We start from the raw sequence: 22,387 nt of genomic DNA, 5'->3' as shown, positions 1-22,387 counted from the left end.
AGGACCTTTGTACAGGAAATAAAATAACTGAAGGGAGGACTTTTTATTAAAGGGAAGGAGCAAATGACATAGAAATAAATATGGGATATCTGGGAACGATGCAACACCCATAAAATAATGATCAGGAGAAGGAGTGTGGTTTAAAGGAAGGTGGAAATGAGCAATGAATACAATGTTGAAATGAATTAAAATGTAAGACGAAAACGTGTATTACATGCAAATAACAATGAAAATATTATTTTCTTTTCTCTTCTAGTTTTCTGTTTTCATGTCACTTCCTAAAATGTGATAACTTTATAAAGATACTAAAAAACAAAAGGTGTAGAGAATGAACATGAAAGGTAAGCCAGATTTTTTATTTGCATTATTCAATTGTTATATGAGTTGTCTTCAGGATTAGTCTGGAAGTACTATCCTGATTAACTGACTTGCTCAAAGTCTATGTAAGCATAACATTTTTACAAGTTTTCTTGCATCATGACACAAAAATGCAGAAAAGACGCACCCAGTAAAACAACAAAAAGTGAAAGCTAATGTTGGCATCATTTCAGATGGCCAAGCTGCGACTGGTCTTAGAGAAAATCAGTGCTATCTAGATTCAACTTCTAAGAATGTTAGCTACTTCTATTGTTTGGTATCATGCTGAGGTATTTCAAAAACAGTATACATATTTCTGTAACATTAAACTATTATTACCTTAACTTATATCTTTATGTAATACTTCATTTCAGCATCAGCTGTGGTGTACTAGAATAATAAAGCTATTTTGTAAAAGAAGACTGCTCATTTTCTTATTTATGGTCAAACTCTCTCTCTCTCTCTCTCTATATATATATATATATATATATATATATCTATATATATATATATATATATATATATATATATATATATATATATATATATATATATATATATATATATATATATATCGTAGGTTCATAGGTAGGTACTAGGCTATTGGCCCTAGGGCCTATACAAGCCTAGCCAAAAATGTACCCTGGCTTTCGCCACCCAAGAAAATTATTTTTCTGTGCCCCTGTCAAGCAGAACCACAGAAGTGATCCCCGGGGTGAATTTCCTATTACCCATCCAATCATCAAGATTTTTCTTGAAGAGTACTAATGAGGAGCTCTGTTTGACATAGATAGGTAGTCTGTTCCAGAGTATGGGAAGTCTCTGGGACGGGAATCTATCCCTCCAGCATGTTCTGTTTATTGTGGTGACAATATATATACACAGATAAATATTTTGAGCAAAGAAAACCAAGCTGACTTTTCAGAACTACAGGCACTTATGTTGTATTTTTTGCACTAAAAATAAAACATATTTGTTTTAAATTAAGACATTTTATCTGATAGCTAGGTGCCAAGATGCCTTAACAGGATGTATTTAGAGCACAACCTAGAGCTGTTTACTGAATTTCCTGTTTGCACTTATTTTTAAAATCGTTTTTTTCTCAAAACTTGCATTTTATCTGTCTTTGGCCTAGCACTCTTGTGTGGGGTCATTTACTGCACTGTTATAACTTGCTGATACTTGTTAACCTCTGCTATCTCTGAAAAACAAAAACAAAAAAATCTTGCTTTTTTCCCACTTTTCTGAGATTTAAAAAAGTTCATTTACAGGCTTGCTGTTCTTGAACTGTTTGTAAGTTTCTGTGAGGCCAATTTTGCTTGGGCTAAAGGAAAGTCTCTCTGTTGATCAGTGGCAGTGAAAAACATTGAGCAGCCTGTCTGCCCCTTTGGGAGTGGTTACTGACTCGAAACTGTAGTTTTATTGGCCATTCTGGGTCAATTCCAAAACTCCTTCATCTTCCTCTCTTAAAACCCTCTTTTGTGTGGTTTTATGCATTTTGAGCATAGCGCAACAGCTGGCAGCGCCTAATTGGGTTTAAACTATTCCTGGCTCCACAAAGTCTGCTCTTCACTTTTTCCCTTAGAACTGCTCTATCTCTCAATTTAAACACCATATTCTCATTCTAAGGCCCTTCACTGGTCCAACTAAGTAATCCTACAAGTTAGCACTATTAAACCATAAGCACTACTTACTCTTATACTCTCTACGATTACCCTGTCCTCTATTGGTCCGTCTTAAATTCAGTTTCCCTATTACTCTAGCATGTCCAAAGGTCAGTCAATGGTTTCCTCTCCAGTCCAGCTGGTGAATCTGGGAATTTTGAGGCAATGTTACAACTGTCTCATGTACACGGACAACCCTCTCCTCCTCCAAACAGGTTCAAATATATGTGAGAGATGCAACTATTTAGCCAAACTGGAGGCTGAGCTCTCTCATCTCAAAACTGGTGTAACCAGTCAGGAGGAGAAGGTAACCTCACACAACACAATTCCAGTATCACATAGTCCCACCACATCAGCGAACCAAACACATAAATACACAAAAACATACCCGGAGGCTCTAAATAAAAATCTACCTAAGCAATAGAGACCTCCAAAGCAGACATCCAAGCAAACGCTACTTCAAAACAAAACACACACAACACATAACCCACAAAGTCAGTGTGCCAAGCAGCCACAGCCCTTAAGGCTGAATAACACACCTGATACTCTTGTTATAGGTGACTCTATTGTCAGACACACTGACGTCCCGCTCACCAGGCTGAATAAAGAGAAGGTCACAGTGAGCTGCCTGTCGGGCGCTAGGATCCGCCACATAACGCAAGCACTCAGGTCACTCCAAAGCAAATACAAATATGACTCAGTCATTGTACATGCTGGTGTGAATGACCTGAGATGTACCTCCCTGGACTACATGAAAAGAGACATAGAGGAGCTCTCTGATCATGTAGCCCAGGCTGATATGACCCTGACCTTGAGCAGCATCTTACCCTCACCTAGAATGATGCCACAGTACAAAAGAAAATTATCGATTTTAACAATTGGCTAAAATTTTGGTGTCATTCAAAGGGGATCCAGTGTCTGTCAGCCTGGGATGACATGCTCGACAAGCCACGTTGCTTCGCTAGGGACGGCTTGCACCTGTCACCACTGGGCTTTTGGATATTGGAAAAGGCTCTTGCCACCCCCATAGTGCCTTTTTTAGGCAAGGCTCAAAAGTCAAACCCACCCCCATAGACAGCACAAGGAACAAGAAACTAAGGGTAATGCTGCTAAACGCCAGAAGTCTTAACCTCAAGATGCACGCACTCGAAGCTCTCCTCAGTATGGAGAACATCGATATCTGTGCAGTGACAGAAACCTGGTTCAAGGCTTCAGAGAGCACCACAGCACTACCAGGCTATACCTCATATCATGCTTTTCGGCCCCAAAACCCGGACCGAACCACAAAAGGAGGGGGAGTTTCCATATTTATCAAGGATATCCACACCTCCAGGTTAGTGGCATTGCACGGGTATCGGAGACCATCCATGTGCAACTAACAGTGGGCAAGACTGCTTTTCAGTTTATAGCATCCTACAGACCACCCTCTCAAAGTCAGGAATCCCATTTGGCTTTCCTGAAAACATTGGAGAACATGAAGATCTCTCCGAACACCATTATATTGGGTGACTTCAACTACTCAAACATTGACTGGAAGCACTACTCAAGCCCCAGCACCTTAGCCCAAAGATTCCTGGAAATTATAAACTCAAATGCTATGGAACAACTAGTCACCACTCCCACAAGAGGGGACAACATACTAGACCTGATCATTACCAACATGGGGACTCTATGCTCCACACCAGAAGTATATCCCTCATTGGTAAGATCAGACCATAAATTAAATTCACTGGATGTCCACATCCCGACCCCACCCCCAGCCCAGAAAACCACAGTGAAAAACTTCTCAAAAGCGAACTTCTCACTTCTCAAAACCGAAGTGGAATCCTTCAAGGCCCCAGGGCCAGTGGAAACTACAGCCCAAACTGCAGAATCCTATATAAATGCATTCTACGGACATCTCCAGGAATGCATGGATCATGCTATCCCAAACAAAACCAAGACCCAATCATCCAAAGGCAGGCATCCAGTCTGGTGGACCCCTGCCATAAATAAACTGTACAACATAAGGAGGAAGCTACTACATGATAGAGCAAAATCCCTAATAGGGAAGGCATCTCTGATCAGTACTAGCAAAAAATTACAATCCGTCATAAAATCCTCCAAGGCCAGCTTCGAGAGAAAAATTGCACAGGACACCAAAGACAATCATAAGGCTTTTTTCAGTTATGTTAGAAACCTGGGATGCAACTCCCAGACTTGTTCTGAGTTGATTCTAAACGACAAAAAATACACTGAACCCACAGACATCGCCAATATCCTGGCAGACAGGTTCAGTACAAACTTCTCTACCCCCTCCCCCCCAAAATAGCAAATATCTATTCCGGCAGAGGGCTGCCTCCCAAACATCTCAGATGCTCAGGTGAAGGCTGCCCTCTCCAAAGCAAAAAACACTGCTGCCATGGGACCAGATGGCATCCCAGGTTGCGTCCTACATGAACTACAAGAGGAACTAATCCCTCAAATAAAACAGCTATACAATCTCAGCCTCACTACAGGATATGTGCCCACAGAATGGCGTACAGCAACAGTGGTCCCACTCCACAAAGGTGGAGCATCTACGGACCCTGGAAACTATCGCCCCATAAGCCTGACTAGCTTAGTCTGCAAGGCTATGGAGAGGATCATCATGGAGCTCATAAACAAAGACATTGGGGACCTACAGACACTAGATCCTACCCAGTTCGGCTTTGTCAAGGGCAGATCCTGCCTTTTGAACCTGGTTGACTTCTTTGAAACAGTCACCAAAGCCATAGATGAAGGGAAGGTAGTCCACACAGCCTATCTGGACCTTGCAAAGGCATTTGACACAATACCCCACTCGGGCATCATAGATAAGCTATCCAGCTTAAATATAAACCCCTATGTCACAAGATGGGTCGCAAACTGGCTCAAAGACAGAACCCACAGAGTGAGAGTTGCTGGAGCCATGTCAGACTCAAAACCGGTCACAAGTGGCATCCCACAGGGTTCTGTCCTGGGACCACTCTTGTTCGGTATATACTTTTCCGAGGTACAGGCAAATGTGGGAGGACTATGGCTCACCAAGTTCGCAGACGACTGCAAACTGGGCACCATAATCAACTCTCCAGCTGACACAAACATCCTTCAAAAGGTCTCACAGAGACAGATAACTGGTGCCAGCACCATGGTTTAAAGCTAAATGCCAAAAAATGTATAGTCATACCCTTTGGCAAAAACAATGTGCCCACAAATTACCACATAGGCGAAAACCCATTAAGTACAGAGAAAGTTATTAGGGACCTGGGGACCCAAGTTGATAGCAATCTCTCCTTTGAAAACCACATTGCCAAAGTGGTTAGAAAGACCTTCTACATAGCCCACCTCATCACGAAGGGTTTCACATCTAGATCAAGAGAGGTAATCGTGCCTTTATTCATCCCTCATCAGGCCCATCATAGAATACAATGCCCCTTTTGGGATGTACCTTACCCGACACCTGCAGCAATTAGAAAGACCCCAAAAGTATCTCACCAAGAGAATCAAGGGTCTCAAACAGATGCCATATACTGCTCGGTTAAAAAAACTCCAGCTCTACTCAGTTGCATACCGCCTACTTCGAGGCGATCTATGCCTGACATACAAAGCTATGTCAAATCCAGAATTAATGGACATGCTCCACCTCAGTAAATCTAAATCCCTTAGAGCCACACGCTCGAGGGACTTGAACCTCAGCACAGAAATAAATAGAACTTGCTGGAGGGACAGGTTCATAACCCAGAAGCTCCCTTCGCTCTGGAATAGAATTCCAGTTCATGTGAGGCAGAGCACCTCACTGAATCTCTTCAAGAAGAATCTCGATAAGTGGATGGGTGATCGTAGGTTTGTCCCAGGGATTACTCCCGTGTCACTATTAGACAGAGGCACAGTAAACTAAACCTTGAAAATGGGCACAGTATACTCAAATCAAGGGGTGGCGTAAGCCATACAGAATCGGGCTAGGCTTATAATTGCCCCAGGGCAGATAGCCTAGTATGAACCTATGAACCTATGAACCTATAGGTGTCCTGTGGCTTCATTTAACACAAATGTAATAGCCTATAGATTTCTATAAATGGTGTGATTCATGAGTTCATTAGAAATATGCATTTGATGTTTTCTGAATCAGAAAAAATATTTTAACTTTATTTTTTCACATTTACTCAAAATTACATACAGTGCAATCCTCATGCATGCTGCACTTTCTTATTTTACACCACTAGTTCGCTACTTCTCACAAACCCCCAAAAAATGAAGCACAATCAACTATAAAATACTAAGAACATGCCAATGCCACTTCAAAAATTTAATAGACAACAAAAATGTACTATATTGTTTAGCTAGTTTGTTCAGTAACAAACAATGAACCTAATCAGAACACTCAACATTAAAGGGCATTCATATCTAATATTTGTCATTCATGATGTAATGACCATGTAATTTCCTGTTCTATTTAAAAATATTTCTATAAGTACATAAAACACATGAAATGAACAATAATTTAGATAAAATAAAATCACAATCTATATACAACTCAGTCTAGCAGGATGCAACTTAGAATTAATAGAAAGGCAGTCATTCAGGCCAGTTAGGATCCTGGTATTCAAATATAACTGCCACATCAGTTCCCTTTTCTTCACAGGTTCCTTCCATGACCAGACCCTAGGTTTCTTACTGGCTGCCACTAACATACTAAATTTAAATTTTATAAAATTTGAGCATGCACTTCAGTGTTTACTCTAAGCATTACTCTTACTTGCTTTTATTTCCAAAACATGTGCATAAATCTGCTTCCTTAAACAGTGTTCTGTCTTTCCTATATAGTAAGCTGAACAGATATCCCATACAGCAATATAGATCACCCTTCTAGAATCACACATCCAAAAGTTCTTAAATTTCAACAGTCCATGGTTTATATACACATTATATATATATATATATATATATATATATATATATATATATATATATATATATATATATATATATATATAAATATCGGTAGCGTTGTTACCTCACAGCAAGAGGTTCTCCCGTTCGATTCTCGGTCGGCGTGGCTTGGGAGTGCATTCTGTGTGGAGTCTGCATGTCCTCCCCGTGGTTGGGTAGCATTCGAAAGACATGCGTGCGTAAATGGGCATGTCTTCGTTGAAGGTTGGGCATTGAACTGGCACCTCAGCATTTTGTAAAAATCTACTGCCAATCATTAGAGGACCAGAGTTCCGCTGTGGTGACCCCTTACCGGGAAAAAGTTGAAAGACAAACAACAACAACATAAATATAAAATCGGGTATTAACTCATTATGCCTTCCATTTTCTCTTTTTCTTCCACCCTTTCATTTTCTCCTGCTTTATACTTTGTACAATGCCCATAAATCTTCTGATTGTCCGACTCCCTTTTATAGCACTCACCCCTTGTTTTCCAGTTACTGGCTATTACACTATTCAGCTCTGTTGCCATTAGTCTTAATGCCTGCATTTACTTTTGCTGCCAACCTACCTCTTTATTCCCTATACCCCACATGCAGTAGTCCCAGGAGTTGTGTCCCTCTTTTCCATACATCCTCTTCCAGATTTCCAGAGCCTCTGTCCAGATCTTTTGCACCCAGGAACACTCCAGAGCAAATGTTTCATGCCTGCCTCTTCTTTCATGCATCTCCAACATCCTAAGTCTGTTTTGCCTCCCTCTTTATATAACGTTTTGGTGGGAGATACCATCTCTGCAAAACTATTCATATTTGATCTCCCATCTCATGCATTTTCTATTTCTCTAATGTTATTTAAGACATTTCACCGTTAAGCTTCCCAGTTTGCCATCCTTCTTCCTTCTTTTGCCTTTTCCTTCTCTTTCTTTGTGGCTTCCTCAACCTTTCAAATATAATTCTGAGTGATTCATGTAGCAGGGAGGTAAACTGGATGGGGGTCCCTTTTACGATCTGAAATTTGCTCCAAATCCATATACTAGTATGTTATCTCTATCCTTTGGCTCTGTTATTTTAATACCATTTTATTCTAGCATTGTTATTCCTTCATCTTCATTCAGGTGTGGTTGTAAAATGTTTCATTATTATCATTGTCCCGGTGGCAAGTTTTACTTCAAATGAAGCCTGATTGTTTTAGTGAGTTATTCTTGGATGGAGTTGCCCTTAGCCTTGTTGCATTAGGCTGGATAAAGTTTGAAAACTTTGTTTGCCCCATGTATGCTAATGAGTGAAGTTGTTGAGATCTTCTCATTATAAGGATAGTGATGTACTATAAATAGTTCAAAAGAAGTAAACAAAAATTGTGCCCCAGTAGTCTTATAAAGTGAATGCGGGCCAAGATACATGACGTAGCTTTTCATCATCATCAACCCCCCCACCACCACCATTTTTGACAAGGAGGGTGTAGTGTCAGCTATTGCTATCTTTCTTGATTAACTGCCACTCTCCTACCTTCTTTGAAAGTCATGGCTGTTGTAGGTCTTTTCTCACACAATCCAACCATCTCTTTGCTGCATGCACTTATTTCCTGTTGCTTTGTTCCTGTCTATACAAATCTTCAAACTGTCTACTTTCCTGCAGATGTACCCAAACAACCATAATCATTCTCATTGACCTTCTCTGCAATTGGAGCTACTTGGGCTTCTCCTCTTATAGCCTCATTTCTTTGTCTGTCCCACATTGTGCATCCTACTATCTATCTCAGGCACTTCATCTCTATGACCTCCAGCTTCTTCACCTGCTCTGCCATCACTGCCCAGGTTTTTGTACCATACACAAGTACTGGTCACAAAACTGTCTTGGATACCTTACATTTCAACTTGTTTGACATTCTTCTGTCATACACTACCCCTGACACTCTGTGGTAGTTGGCTGTAGCCCTTGTGATTCTAGCTTTGACCTCCTCATTCAGATTTCCATTTTTCTCAACCACCTTTTATAGATAACAGAAGTGGTTAACTTTTTCCATTATTTTCCATTCTATCTCAGTTCTCTGCTTCCAATAATTTTCCCATTTGTTGCTTTACAACTGTCTTATTTGAACTCAGTTTCATCCCATGTGCCTTCAGTTTTGCATGCCATTCCCCCTATACTTTGCCGAAGTTCTGGTTCAAAAGCTGCCAGAAATGCCACATCATTTGTCTACAGAAACTGTACTGATTTGTCCCTGCTACTTATTTGCAAATGTTGACCATCACTAGTATAAACAGCAGTGAGCTCGGAACTGAACCCTGATGCACTCCCACTGGTAACCCCTCTGTGAGTCCAAACACTATTCACATTTATGTCACTGTGTCCTTATACACAATGTTTATGAGATGTTGACCCATCACAGGACTACCCAAATCAGCTTTCTTAGGACAATGTCACATGCTTTCTCCAAGTCCAAGAATGCTCTCACCTCTAGCTTCTTCTTAGCAATGCAAACATCGAGTCAGTTGTACTACATCCTGATATGAATCAAAGCTGCTCATCACCCATCTTACTTTCTACTACTCTGCATATTCATTTATCAATCACCGGAACTTACATGTAGTTTGACAGATGTCTGATACCTCTATACTGCTCATATGAATTATTGCAAATGTCCCCTTTGTTCTTGTACACTGGCACTAGTATGCAGCAGACCTCTACCCTAACCCTTTTCAAGAAAAACATGGATCAATGAAGGGGAAATCAGAAATACACCTCAGGTCTAGCACCTATGTCAGTAATGCACAGAGGCAACCTATACATTTTACCCTAGCTTACATACATCCCTTAAAATAACCTTTAAGGCACACAAACTTGTGGGATACATTTGAGATGCTTGGATAGGCTTATAAAGGCCCCACTGGTCATTAGCCTACTGTACCCCTATGAACCTATGAAATATTGAAATGGAATGGGGAAGTCATTTAAGATAGGCTTGACACTTAATTGCTAGTTAGCCAATGCCTGCAAGAACATGTCAGTATGTCTGTCTGATACTCTGGTGATGGTCTTTTTTGTTATAGAGCAGATTATTAGAAGTGATATATCCATGCATATCAGCTAAGCTAGTTTTGCTTAAAATGTGATACAAATTAGCTATTAAAAATATCTAGTTTCAACATACCATACCTGTCCATCTTTCTGCCCTTGTGGACCATTTTAATGCTAGTCAGTTACCCCATGCAAGAATCAAACCTTGCATCTTGTGTTTGGAAAGTACATAACATAATCATTATGCCAACTTCCTGATCCTATTGTTAGCCTTAAAAGACAACCTTTGGCTCAATATATAACACTAAGGGTTACAAATGAAGTTTGACACAATTAGAAAAAAAGGCTGTAAAATGCCAACTCATTGGAGGCTTAACTTTTTAATAAACCACAATAAATGCATTTATCTTTCACAATTAAAGAATTCATCGGAGTTACCATGGCACTCAATTATTAGCATTAAATACTAATACATAAAATTCACAGGACACCTAAAAAGCAGCATACAATCATTCCATTATATTTAAAACCACTGTTGTACAAGTTTCAGTTTCAAAACTGACTTTCGATTAAACACATCATTTAGTCCCAGGGAATTTTGGGTATTTAACATCTACTGTCACTGCAATTCTCTATTATCCAGTACTGTTTCATCATCACCTCCCCTCAGGTCCAGATCAGCACACTATCTAATCTAAACAACATGTGAGACTGTGTTTATGATGTTTATATAAAGTATTCCCATGAATTAAGAAATGCTGTGTCTGCAATCATACTCAAGTCAACACTGCTAACCAGACATCCCCTCGAGGCTCATTGCGAATGCATATGGCCAGGCCACTGTGGGACCCATGAGAAAATTACATTAGACCAATTTATAAGCAGCGTAAAGTACAGGAAGCTGTTGTAAGTCATTATGCAACCATGTTGCACAGATGAACACTAATGTCTTGAGTTATTGTTGTGACTCAAGGCTAAAGAAATGCAAAATAACATCCTACAGGCATCAAGGGAAATGAACTCAGGACTCTCTTCAGTGATAGTCTGTTAAACACAGCATTGACAATTCGAGTCAGGGAAACATATATCAGGAAAATGCTACGCAGACAGAATGGAGGTGGAGAAGTAAAATAACAAAAGATATAACCATTAGTGGATTGGAACACTCACCTCTGAGCACTGACAGTCAACAAAACGTGTTATTAACAAGACAAGCCATGGCAGAAGTCAGAATAAAGGCATAAGCTTTACTCCATTTCATAAATGACAACTGTTGTGCAAAGGCACATGGCTCATTTGCACAACCCATGGCAATAACTGTAGCACATTGTTTATTGGTGGTGCTCTTGAGACCCCATGGAGGACCCATGAGAAAATTACATTAGACCAATTTATAAGCAGCGTAAAGTACAGGAAGCTGTTGTAAGTCATTATGCAACCATGTTGCACAGATGAACACTAATGTCTTGAGTTATTGTTGTGACTCAAGGCTAAAGAAATGCAAAAAAACATCCTACAGGCATCAAGGGAAATGAACTCAGGACTCTCTTCAGTGATAGTCTCTTAAACACAGCATTGACAATTCGAGTCAGGGAAACATATCAGGAAAATGCTACGCAGACAGAATGGAGGTGGAGAAGTAAAATAACAAAAGATATAACCATTAGTGGATTGGAACACTCACCTCTGAGCACTGACAGTCAACAAAACGTGTTATTAACAAGACAAGCCATGGCAGAAGTCAGAATAAAGGCATAAGCTTTACTCCATTTCATAAATGACAACTGTTGTGCAAAGGCACATGGCTCATTTGCACAACCCATGGCAATAACTGTAGCACATTGTTTATTGGTGGTGCTCTTGAGACCCCATGGAGGACCCATGAGAAAATTACATTAGACCAATTTATAAGCAGTGTAAAGTACAGGAAGCTGTTGTAAGTCATTATGCAACCATGTTGCACAGATGAACACTAATGTCTTGAGTTATTGTTGTGACTCAAGGCTAAAGAAATGCAAAAAAACATCCTACAGGCATCAAGGGAAATGAACTCAGGACTCTCTTCAGTGATAGTCTCTTAAACACAGCATTGACAATTCCAGTCAGGGAAACATATCAGGAAAATGCTACGCAGACAGAATGGAGGTGGAGAAGTAAAATAACAAAAGATATAACCATTAGTGGATTGGAAGACTCACCTCTGAGCACTGACAGTCAACAAAACGTGTTATTAACAAGACAAGCCATGGCAGAAGTCAGAATAAAGGCATAAGCTTTACTCCATTTCATAAATAACAACTGTTGTGCAAAGGCACATGGCTCATTTGCACAACCCATGGCAATAACTGTATCACATTGTTTATTGGTGGTGCTCTTGAGACCCCATCAAGCACCGTTCAACCACAAAAATTTTTTTTTAATGAACTCTTTGTCATTTGTGTGATGTTTTTAGGTTTTGGGCAGATCAATAGTTGGAAATAGGAGTACAGAATGGAGATGAAAAGGGAAGGCAAACAGAGTGTAGAACAGTAGGTGAGCAAGTAATGAATGAAAAGGATGGAGGTGAGGTAAGCGATTTCACTTTTGTGAGACAGATGCCCTCTTTTTTTAAGAGAAGGAAAAGTTGTGGAAGGAAGGAAGGAAGGGAAGTAAGGGGAAGGTAAGATATAGATTAGGTAGCAAAGAAAGGCAGGTAGGACTAACAGGATGTGAGGTAACACAATGATGGAGAAGAGCACAATGCTGAAGGATACATCAGATAAACAGAAGGGAGACAATAATAAAAGCAAGACTGTTAAACCAACAGGGATGGGGATGGACACAATAGGGAGGGGAACACCAGGTCTGGTGACTGGACTGGGTATTCTCAGATGCAGCCTATGCCAACTGAGACTCAATGGGAGACTACTTGTCACCCTGGGTAGTGACAACAATGGGTCTTGGCTCAAAAGGTGGAGCCATTGTTGGGTAAGGACACAACTCATGTTACAGGAGCATGGTCTCCATGTGACCAATGTGGGCATCCAACCTCCTGTCGATGATATCCCCCAAAATCTTTGCTAGCTGCTGATGGGTGACAAAGGTGTTACCTCTACTTACACTGCTACTGGCCAACACCATTGTACCAGCTTCCAGTGAGGTCTACCTGACACAGGTGGTAAAGGTAGGGTAGGAGGTGTAGACACAACTGTGGAAGGGTGGTGGTGGTAGTGGGGGTCTGAAGGTGGCATTGCTGCTGTTGACACCTGTGGGGGGACAACAGGCCTTGCCAGCAGGCCTGCTGCAGGTTGCTGTGTTGCTGCATCTAACAGTTCATAGGTTCATAGATTCACAGGTGTATATTACGCTAAAGACTACTACAGCCCTCATAAGCCTAGCTGTGCAACCCAAAGGTGACCCACAAATTTGACTTACATTTGATTTATAGGGGGGTGATTTACTGACTGCTTCTGTCCAGAGACACAGGAGTCACACTCAGATCAAGGGTGAAATTCCAATTACCCATCCACTGGTCCAAGTAGCACTTAAACAGGGATATGGGAGGAACTCTGCTTCACATGGCTGGGGAGCCTGTTCTAGATGGAATTCTGATAAATATATCTGTCTCTCCAACATGTCCTATTTATGTTGCAAGCAAAATTTAGGTATTTTAATCTAGTAGTTCTGCTGCTGTTTGTTTTGCAGATGTGCACATGGTTGATCAAAACAGAGTCCAGGGATGCCTTATATGCCAGGCAAAGAACACCTCTAAGAAGTCTGTATGATACCGAGTAAACAGATGGGGCTTTGAGGTGATCAGCATAGGACATTTTGTTTACTTCTTGTATTCTTTTTGTAAGGAACCTTTGAGGATGTTCCAGTAGCTGCATGTGTCTCATCTGATACATACCGAAGAGGGCATTATACTCTATGATGGGCCTGATGAGGGCCAAGTACAGTGATATGACAACCTCTCTGGACCTAGATGCTATGCCCTTGCTTACAAGTTGAGCAACACAGGATTTTCTTACCTTGGACACGTTGGTTAAAAGTTAGGTTACTATTAATATGAGTTCCCAGATCCCTGGCTAGTGAATCAACTTTTTATTGATGACATAGTTATCTGGGGTAGCCAATCATGAGCGGACAGGTGATCCGCTGTGGTGACCCCTAACCGGGAAAAAGCTGAAAGAAGAAGAAGATAGTTATCTGAGTTAGCAGACATCCCAAAAGGTACTATAATGCATTTATTGGTATTTTTAAGCCCTGGCTTTGCCACCAAGTGTTTTGAGTGTATTAGACCTTCCAGAAGGGTGTTCTTGTCTTGGAAGGATTCAACGACTGATCCCACTTTGCAATCATTTGTGATCTTGGTTAGCCAGAGGCATTTGACATTGGTTTTGACATCTGAGAAGTAGATGCCAAAGAGGAGTGGGCCTAACAGAATCCTGGGGCACTACATTGCTGACTGGCCTCTTTGTGGATGTTGCCTTACTGGTTCTAAGCTACTGGATCCTATCAGTGAGCCGGTTAGCTATCCAGCCTATTATAAAGGGGTTTATACCTATTTCTGTAATTTTGTTGACAATACCAGAGTGGGGTATTGTATCAAATTCCTTAGCTAGATCTAGGTAGGCCATATGCACAGTTTTCTCCTCACCCATTGCCTTAGTGACCTTTTTAAATAAGTCCACCAGATTCAGTAAGCATGACCTTCCTTTGACAAAGCCAAACTGGGATGAATCCATGGTTGGGAGGTCTCCTATGTCATTTTTGGTCCTTTTTATGGTATTTTTCCATGGTTTTGCAAGTAAGACTAGTCAAACTAATGGGTCTGTGGTTTCCGAGATCTGTTGAAGGTTCCACCTAGGAGATAGATGCTCCACACCAGTGGTCACCCCCTCATTGGTCAGGTCTGACCATAAGCAAATCACCATTGACATCCACATCCCACCCCCACCCCCCAGTAAGGAAACCTCCGTAAAAAACTTCTTCAAAGCCAGCTTCATGCTACTCGAGTCAGAAGCGACAAACTTCATGGCACCTATGCACATGGGAGCTGAAAGTTCGACTGCTGAATCCTACACTAAGGCACTGTACGAGCACATCCACTTGTGCATGAAATGTGCCATCCCAAATAGATGCTCTCCTCCAAAAAAAGGAAGCCAATCTGGTGGTCCCCTGCCATAAACAAACTATACAACAGAAAGAAGAAACTGTTGTAGAAAAGAGGAAAATACCAGGATGCAAAAAACTCCCTTACCAGCCTCAGTAAGAACCTGAGATCCCTCATAAAATCCTCCAAAGCTAGTTACGAAAATAAAATTGCCAACGATTCCAAAGACAACCACAAGGCATCCTATAGTTATGTCAAGAATCTAAATGGCAATGCTCAAATCTGCTCTGAGCTACAACAAAATGGCATTAAATATACTGACCCCAAGGATCTGGCAGATCAATTTAGTGCCAACTCTACCCCCTTCTCATCCCCTAAAGGGCCCATCTCAATACCAAAAGATTGCCAAATTTCAGTAATCACGACCACAGAGGTAGAAACCGCATTCTCCAAAGCTAAGAATACAGCATCCATGGGACCAGATCACATCCTGGGCTGTGTACTACATGAACTACAACATGTGAACTGGCACCTCAGCTAAGTGTCATGTTTAATCATAGCCTCAGCTCAGGCTTTATGCCCAGTGAGTGGTGCACAGCTACAGTTATTCCACTCCACAAGGTGGGATCCACCTTGGATCCCAGGAACTACCATCCCATCAGTCTGACAAGCCTGATCTGCAAGGGCATGGAACGCATTATCATGGAACTTATAAACAAAAACATTGGCAACCTTCAAACACTGGACCCCACCCAGTTTGGGTTCGTGAAGGGCCAATCTTGTCTCCTGAACCTGATTGACTTCTTCAAATCCATCTCCAGAGCTGTGGATGAGGGTAAGGTGGTCCACACAGCCTATCTGGACCTCGCCAAGGCCTTCGACACCATCCCCCACTCTGGAATCATAGATAAACTCACTAAGCTGGGCATAAATCCCTACATTACTCGATGGGTTGCCAACTGGCTTACTGACAGAACCAGACTGCAAAAGTAGCAGACTCCAAATTCAGCTCCAGACAAGTGACAAATGGAGTACCTCAGGGTTCAGTCCTGGGACCGCTCTTGTTTGGCATCTACTGTGAAGTACAGGCCAACACTAAGGGACTCTGGCTAACAAAGTTTGCAGATGACTGCAAACTGGGAGCCATTATTGAATCCCCAAATGATGTGGATATTCTACAAAAGGGCATTACAGAAACAGATGCTTGGTGCCAGAGCCATGGCCTCAAGTTTAATGCCAAGAAATGTATAGTTATCCCCTTTGAGAAAAAACATGTCCCCATGAATTACCACATAGGTGGCAGTACACTAAACAATGAAAGTGTGATGAGACTTAGGGACACAGGTGGACAGTGGTCTCACCTTTGATAACCAAATCGTCACAACAGTCAGGAAATCCTTCTATGTGGCACACCTCATCACTAAGGGCTTTTCAGCCAGAAAAAAGGAGGTCATTGTCCCACTGTACTCATCCCTCATTAGACCCATTATAGAATACAACGCCCCATTTGGTATGTACCTCACAAGACATCTGCAACAGCTGGAAAGGCCACAGAAATACCTCACTAAAATAATCACAGGCCTAAAGCAGATGCCCTATGCTGACCGTCTAAAAAAACTCCAGCTATACTCTGTGGCATATCGTCTACTCAGAGGCAATCTCTGCTTAATATACAAGGCCATGTCAAACCTTGAGCTGTTGGACATGCTCCACTTAAAGTAATTTCAATCCCTCAGAGCCACATGCTCCAGGGATCTAAACCTTGTCATCACAATGAACAAAACATGCTGGAGGGATAGGTTCCTGACCCAGAGACTCCCCATACTCTGGAATAGACTGCCCATACATGTCAAGCAGAGCACCTCCTTGGCCCTCTTCAAAAAGAACCTTGATGATTGAATGGGAGATAGGAAATTCACCTCAGGGATCACGTCAGTCACCCTGCTAGAGAGGGGTCCAGGGAAGTAAATATTGTGGGAAGAAATATCCGGGGAATTGTTATGGCTAGGCTTCTATAGGCCCTAGGGCCGATAGCCTAATACCAATCTATGAACCTACGAACCTATGAAAGGAGATGACCATCACAGTCCTCCATTCATATGGAGCCTAGAACATACCTATGAACCTATACCTCACTGACCCTCTACAAGAGAAATCTTGATGATTGGATGGGAAATAGAAAATTCACTCCGGGGATCACTCCAGTGGCTCTACCCGACAGAGGCACTGGGAACTAAGGTCGGGTGGCATGATGCCAGGGTAATTCTATGGGCTAGGCTTGTAAAGGCTCCAGAGCCATTAGCCTAGAACACACCTATGAACCTGGTAACACCTATATGGCCAAATCCTGTTTTAAGACTATAGTTAAATAATGACTCCAGGATACCTGATAAATTGTATTTTAGACTATTCAGGAGCCATCCTGGGATGTTACTGGGGCTCCTGGCTTACTAAGGCTGTGTGCTTGTCTTTAGTTAGTGCACCAAATACAAGTTCTCTAATTATAGTTGGTGGGATTATGTTTGAGGGTATTTCTGGGGGGGGGGGGTGGTTGGGAGGTGAGGGAAAGTAAACTTAGAAATGAATTTGTCCACTAACAGGTTCTCTATATCACTAGGTTCAGTGAATGTGGCATCATTAACCACCTGTTCTGCACATTGCTGTGGGCTGCCGTTGAGGTTTTTGATATAGATGTAGAAGGCTTTATGGTTATTTTTCACCTGGGTGCTTTCTTAATCTCAAAGTTGGCTTTGCTTGACCTAATTAGCCCTCTCAGTTGCCTATTTACTTTGAGGAGAGTTTTTATCTTATCTTTATTGCCATATTTTCCTTTTGCTGTATATCCTGTAATTTGGGATGCCACCAGTGTGGTTTGTTTTTGGGGCTACTCCTGGGCTTACGTTTGCTAGGTACAATAGCCTCTATGCAGCCACTGACATGGTTGTACACAGTTTCTGAGAGCAATATAGCATAGGTTGGTGTGTTCTCAGGGTGTGGAAGGACACTGAATTTTGAAAGACCATCACTTAATAACAGGAGCTATTCATTACTGGCTTTAATGGGATTACGGAGTTGATTCTGATTTCACAGGTGACAGCATTATGGTCAGACTTTACCAGGAAGGACGAGACATTTGGGGGGGGGGATGCTATGGTCTCCAATATTTGTGAGCAAGGGGTCCAGTATGTTGAATCTTTTAATGAGCGTATTCACTATTTGGTCAAGGGGGTTTACATTTAATGGAGTCCAGGAATCTTTGGATGAGAGACGGAGAAACAAAACATGTAAACTTAAGAAATATATGTAAGAGAAAGGATATTGATAAAGAGGATGGGAGAAAAGAAATACAAGCACAATGAAAAATGCATTGTAACCATTGTTGTTAATGATGCAGTTAAACAGAATACACCAGAATACACTATGCAAAGCATTAAACAATCATGGCTGTCGGAAGCCTTTATATCTGTCTATCTACAGATAAATACAACTATATGTATATATCTATATCTATATAAATATTGATATAAATATAAATATATATTTAGGAGGTTGAAACAACTCGCCTGACATGCTGATTTGCAAACAGAAGATCAATGGCTGGGGCTATTTATGCAGCTCAATGTGTACCTAAACGCATGCTACTTACACAGGTGCTAGGCAAAGGATGGCCAGTCCTACTAACAAATGATGATCTGATCTTGCTGTGTACTGCCACAGTGATACTACTGGTCAGAAAAGTAAACATATACTATTTTTCATGGGCACAGCAGTCAGTGTACGGGAACTGTACCCACTGACATCCTCATCAGTGTGAACACAAAGACACTTAACATGAAGATCCACTTGCCAACCTATACAAGAGGAAGAATGAAAACACACTTCTAACATTGCTTAGTCCTACTGATAACTTTGAGCTATGCCAGTACTGACAGATGTGGCACTGGTGTATGAAATTGTACATTATTTTTTAATGCCTATTACTGTTACTATTAAAAAATGGCCATTTTTATGACAGCATTATACTCACCCTGGCACCCTTTAGGCACTGCTGCCTGCTGTTGTGCATCTGCCTATTCTTTTCAATCTCTTCAGGGGCTAGAGAAATAAAAAAATGCATAACAAATTGATGGTAGCACACTGTGGCAAGTCATGTGGGGAGCTAAAAGTACTAATACTTACAGTACACATCTTGTGAGCACAAGTCATCTGGGGAGCTAAAAGTACTAATACTTACAGTACACATATGGTGAGCACAAGTCATCTGGGGAGGTAAAAGTTCTAATACTTACAGTACACATATGGTGAGCACAAGTCATCTGGGGAGCTAAAAGTACTAATACTTACAGTACAATATGGTGAGCACAAGTCATCTGGGGATCTAAAAGTACTAAAACTTACAGTACACATATGGTGAGCACAAGTCATCTGGGGAGCTAAAAGTTCTAATACTTACAGTACACATGTGGTGAGCACAAGTCATCCGGGGAGCTAAAAGTACTAATACAATACACACATGGTGAGTAGTAATACACATATGGTGAGTACTGATACTTGCAGTACACATATGGTGAGCACAAGTCATCTGGGGAGCTAAAAGTACTAATACTTACAGTACAATATGGTGAACACAAGTCATCTGGGGAGCTAAAAGTACTAATACATACAGTACACATATGGTGAGCACAAGTCTTCTGGGGAGCTAAAAGTTCTAATACTTACAGTATACATATGGTGAGCACAAGTCATCTGGGGAGCTAAAAGTTCTAATACTTACAGTACACATATGGTGAGCACAAGTCATCTGGGGAGCTAAAAGTACTAATACAGTACACATATGGTGAGCACTACACTTCTAATACTTACAGTACACATATGGTGAGTACTAATACTTCAGTACACCTATGGTGAGCACTACTTAACATTTTCCTTCCATTGGCACAGGAAGTCAGGAAAGTGATGCCTCATGTTACTGTAATGGGGTTGGCACTGTTGATGCATGTGCAGCCGATGTCGATATAGCCCTCTGGCAGGAGCCTTTGGCTGTAATCCTAATGGAGGGTGTCCAGAAAATTCTTGGACTCTTACTTCCACCAACACTGTGCTCTAAAAGGAGTACTACCCTCTCCATCTCCAATTATGATGTCTTATCTTAAAGAATCATGGGAAAAAATGGCAGACTGTTGGCTCAAAACACTTTGTGCATGTCCCAACATCTACACAATGATGGACACTGATGGGCAATGCATCTGCATGATGCATGGCAACCTGATAAAATATAGGTATTGTATTATTTCTTCCAATGATACTTTAAGATGGGAAACATGGCAACCCTCCATCCCTGTGTCTGCTGTTGGGAATGCATACTCTATACCAGCTCCAAGTGATGTTTAAGTATGGGCTAACAGTAGATTTTTTTTTAGCTTTTGTTGACCAGACAGGTCACACTAGGCTAGTAGCCTCTTTTCATGGGGGAGAGCTGAGATGGTATTTATACTACTAGGGTAAAGTTGGCCAGGGCACTGAGGAACTTCCCTTACACTTTTGAATAGGTGACATGGGTTCTTCTGCATCTACCTGAGCTACCTCCAACTCAAGAAGATGTGACCTCAGTTTAACATCTCATCTTAAGGATGACAAACTCGGGATTACAGCACTCCCCTTATCCTGCACAGCAGTATCAGAACTCCATCTGCCTGGTGTGGGAATAGAAAGCACAGCCTTCTGTAGCAAAGGCAAGTGTGTCACCTGTTGTGCAACTGACACTGATATTATCTCATCCTTAAAATAACTGGCTGCCCAAAGGTGCTCATGTGTGTGCACAACATTATGTAGAAATCTCCAACATACTTCAGGTTTGCTTATCATACAAACTGAGTGACTCAGATACCCTGTGCATTAGAGGCCACCTGGCAGTTGAAGTTATACCCTTTGTGGTTTACGTACCTCCTTTCTGTTCATCAGGTGGGGTCTTTATTTCAGTGTAATTATAGTCTTTGGCCCCCAGAACCTCTTGAAAACAGGCTATATCAGAGAACTCCCACATGGGGTTAGCTCTCTCCTCTGAGGTATGTGGGAACTATATGTGTTTTCCCTCATACCGAGGCATAGTACTGAGGCACTGATGAAGTACTCTTGAAGCAGATGCATAAGATATTCCCACTGTGTTCCCAGAAAAATCACTGAAAGGTCCCTCTAGCTAATATATGTAGAGCCACACATATGTTTGTATCCACTGATACAGGTACTCCAAAACTTGGAGCTGTAGATGAGGCCATCATATTTTCACAATTTTTTGCATGATGTCCCCATCTGCACAGTACCAGTCCACTCTGCTAGTGTTGTGAAGGGCACAAATTGTTAAGCATGGTCAGATGACCCTGTGCCTGTGGAGGCAATATTGCATACCACTGGGCAAAGTAACTGTAATAAGAGCTTCCTGGATATACACATTTACAATGGCTGTGGCAAACTCAAGCCTATTTGCATAATTGCACCATCTAAACATAGGCATATGGCCAAGCTAATATCTAAACTGAGCCCATCATTGCTGTCAGGCATGTAGACATTTCTGAAGCATTCTGCCATCATGTTTTGCCTCATTATCATATGTCACACTTAATTTTACAGTATTTAGCATATAATACTGTCAATCACATTATTTGACCCAGCCACTTCATGTAGAGGAGTTTCTGAGTTGCACAAACCCTGCAAGTGGCTGGCTTTCACACAAACTCACTTAGCACAATATGGCTATGTTTTCTGAATCTAGCACACTACTCTACTGATAGATAAATTTGAATCTTTGTCAGAAGATCAACTTTTCTGAAAGTTGAACTTCATATGGTTGTGACCATAATATCATGTTTCTGAAAAACTGAATATAACAGAACAATCTAAATCTGAGTTTATGCAGGATGGCATATTATATATACCAATTCGGAGATCACACTACATTATTTTCTTATCCCCACTGTACCGTGATCCCCATGCAAATACTTCGACTTTTCAGAAAGGGGATCATATGAAGTACAACTTTCTGCTCAAAAGTCAATCTTCTGAAAGTTACCTATATATATATATATATATATATATATATATAGATTCATAGGTGTGCTAGGGCCTTTTTAAGCCTAGTATCCTTGACCTTGATAAAGTGTAAGCAGGGGCTTGAGAGATTAAATATTTACAAGCAGGGGCCTGGGAGATGAGCCATTTACAGGCTGCTTTGGTCCATTAGAGACAAAGGTGAATGAATTAGGTTAGGAAGAAACGTTGCTTCAAATGGATGGGGAGCCTGTTCCAGAGAAGGGGTAATCTCTGAAATA

The 22,387-nt window shown here is 41.2% G+C and overlaps 1 protein-coding gene across 2 annotated transcripts in view; it reads right to left on the bottom strand.

Annotated features, from left to right (window-relative positions):
* CLU (clusterin) overlaps window positions 1–22,387 on the bottom strand; it is a 229,419-nt gene that overhangs the window by 113,939 nt on the left and 93,093 nt on the right. The gene's annotated exons all lie outside the window — the stretch shown is intronic.

Source organism: Protopterus annectens, chromosome 2.part1 (assembly GCF_019279795.1).
Source record: "Protopterus annectens isolate FY-2018-M chromosome 2.part1, PAN1.0, whole genome shotgun sequence".
NCBI classification, from domain to species: Eukaryota; Metazoa; Chordata; order Ceratodontiformes; family Protopteridae; genus Protopterus; species Protopterus annectens.
Note: the sequence above shows the minus strand (reverse complement) of the source record. Positions and strands in the feature narration are given on the sequence as shown.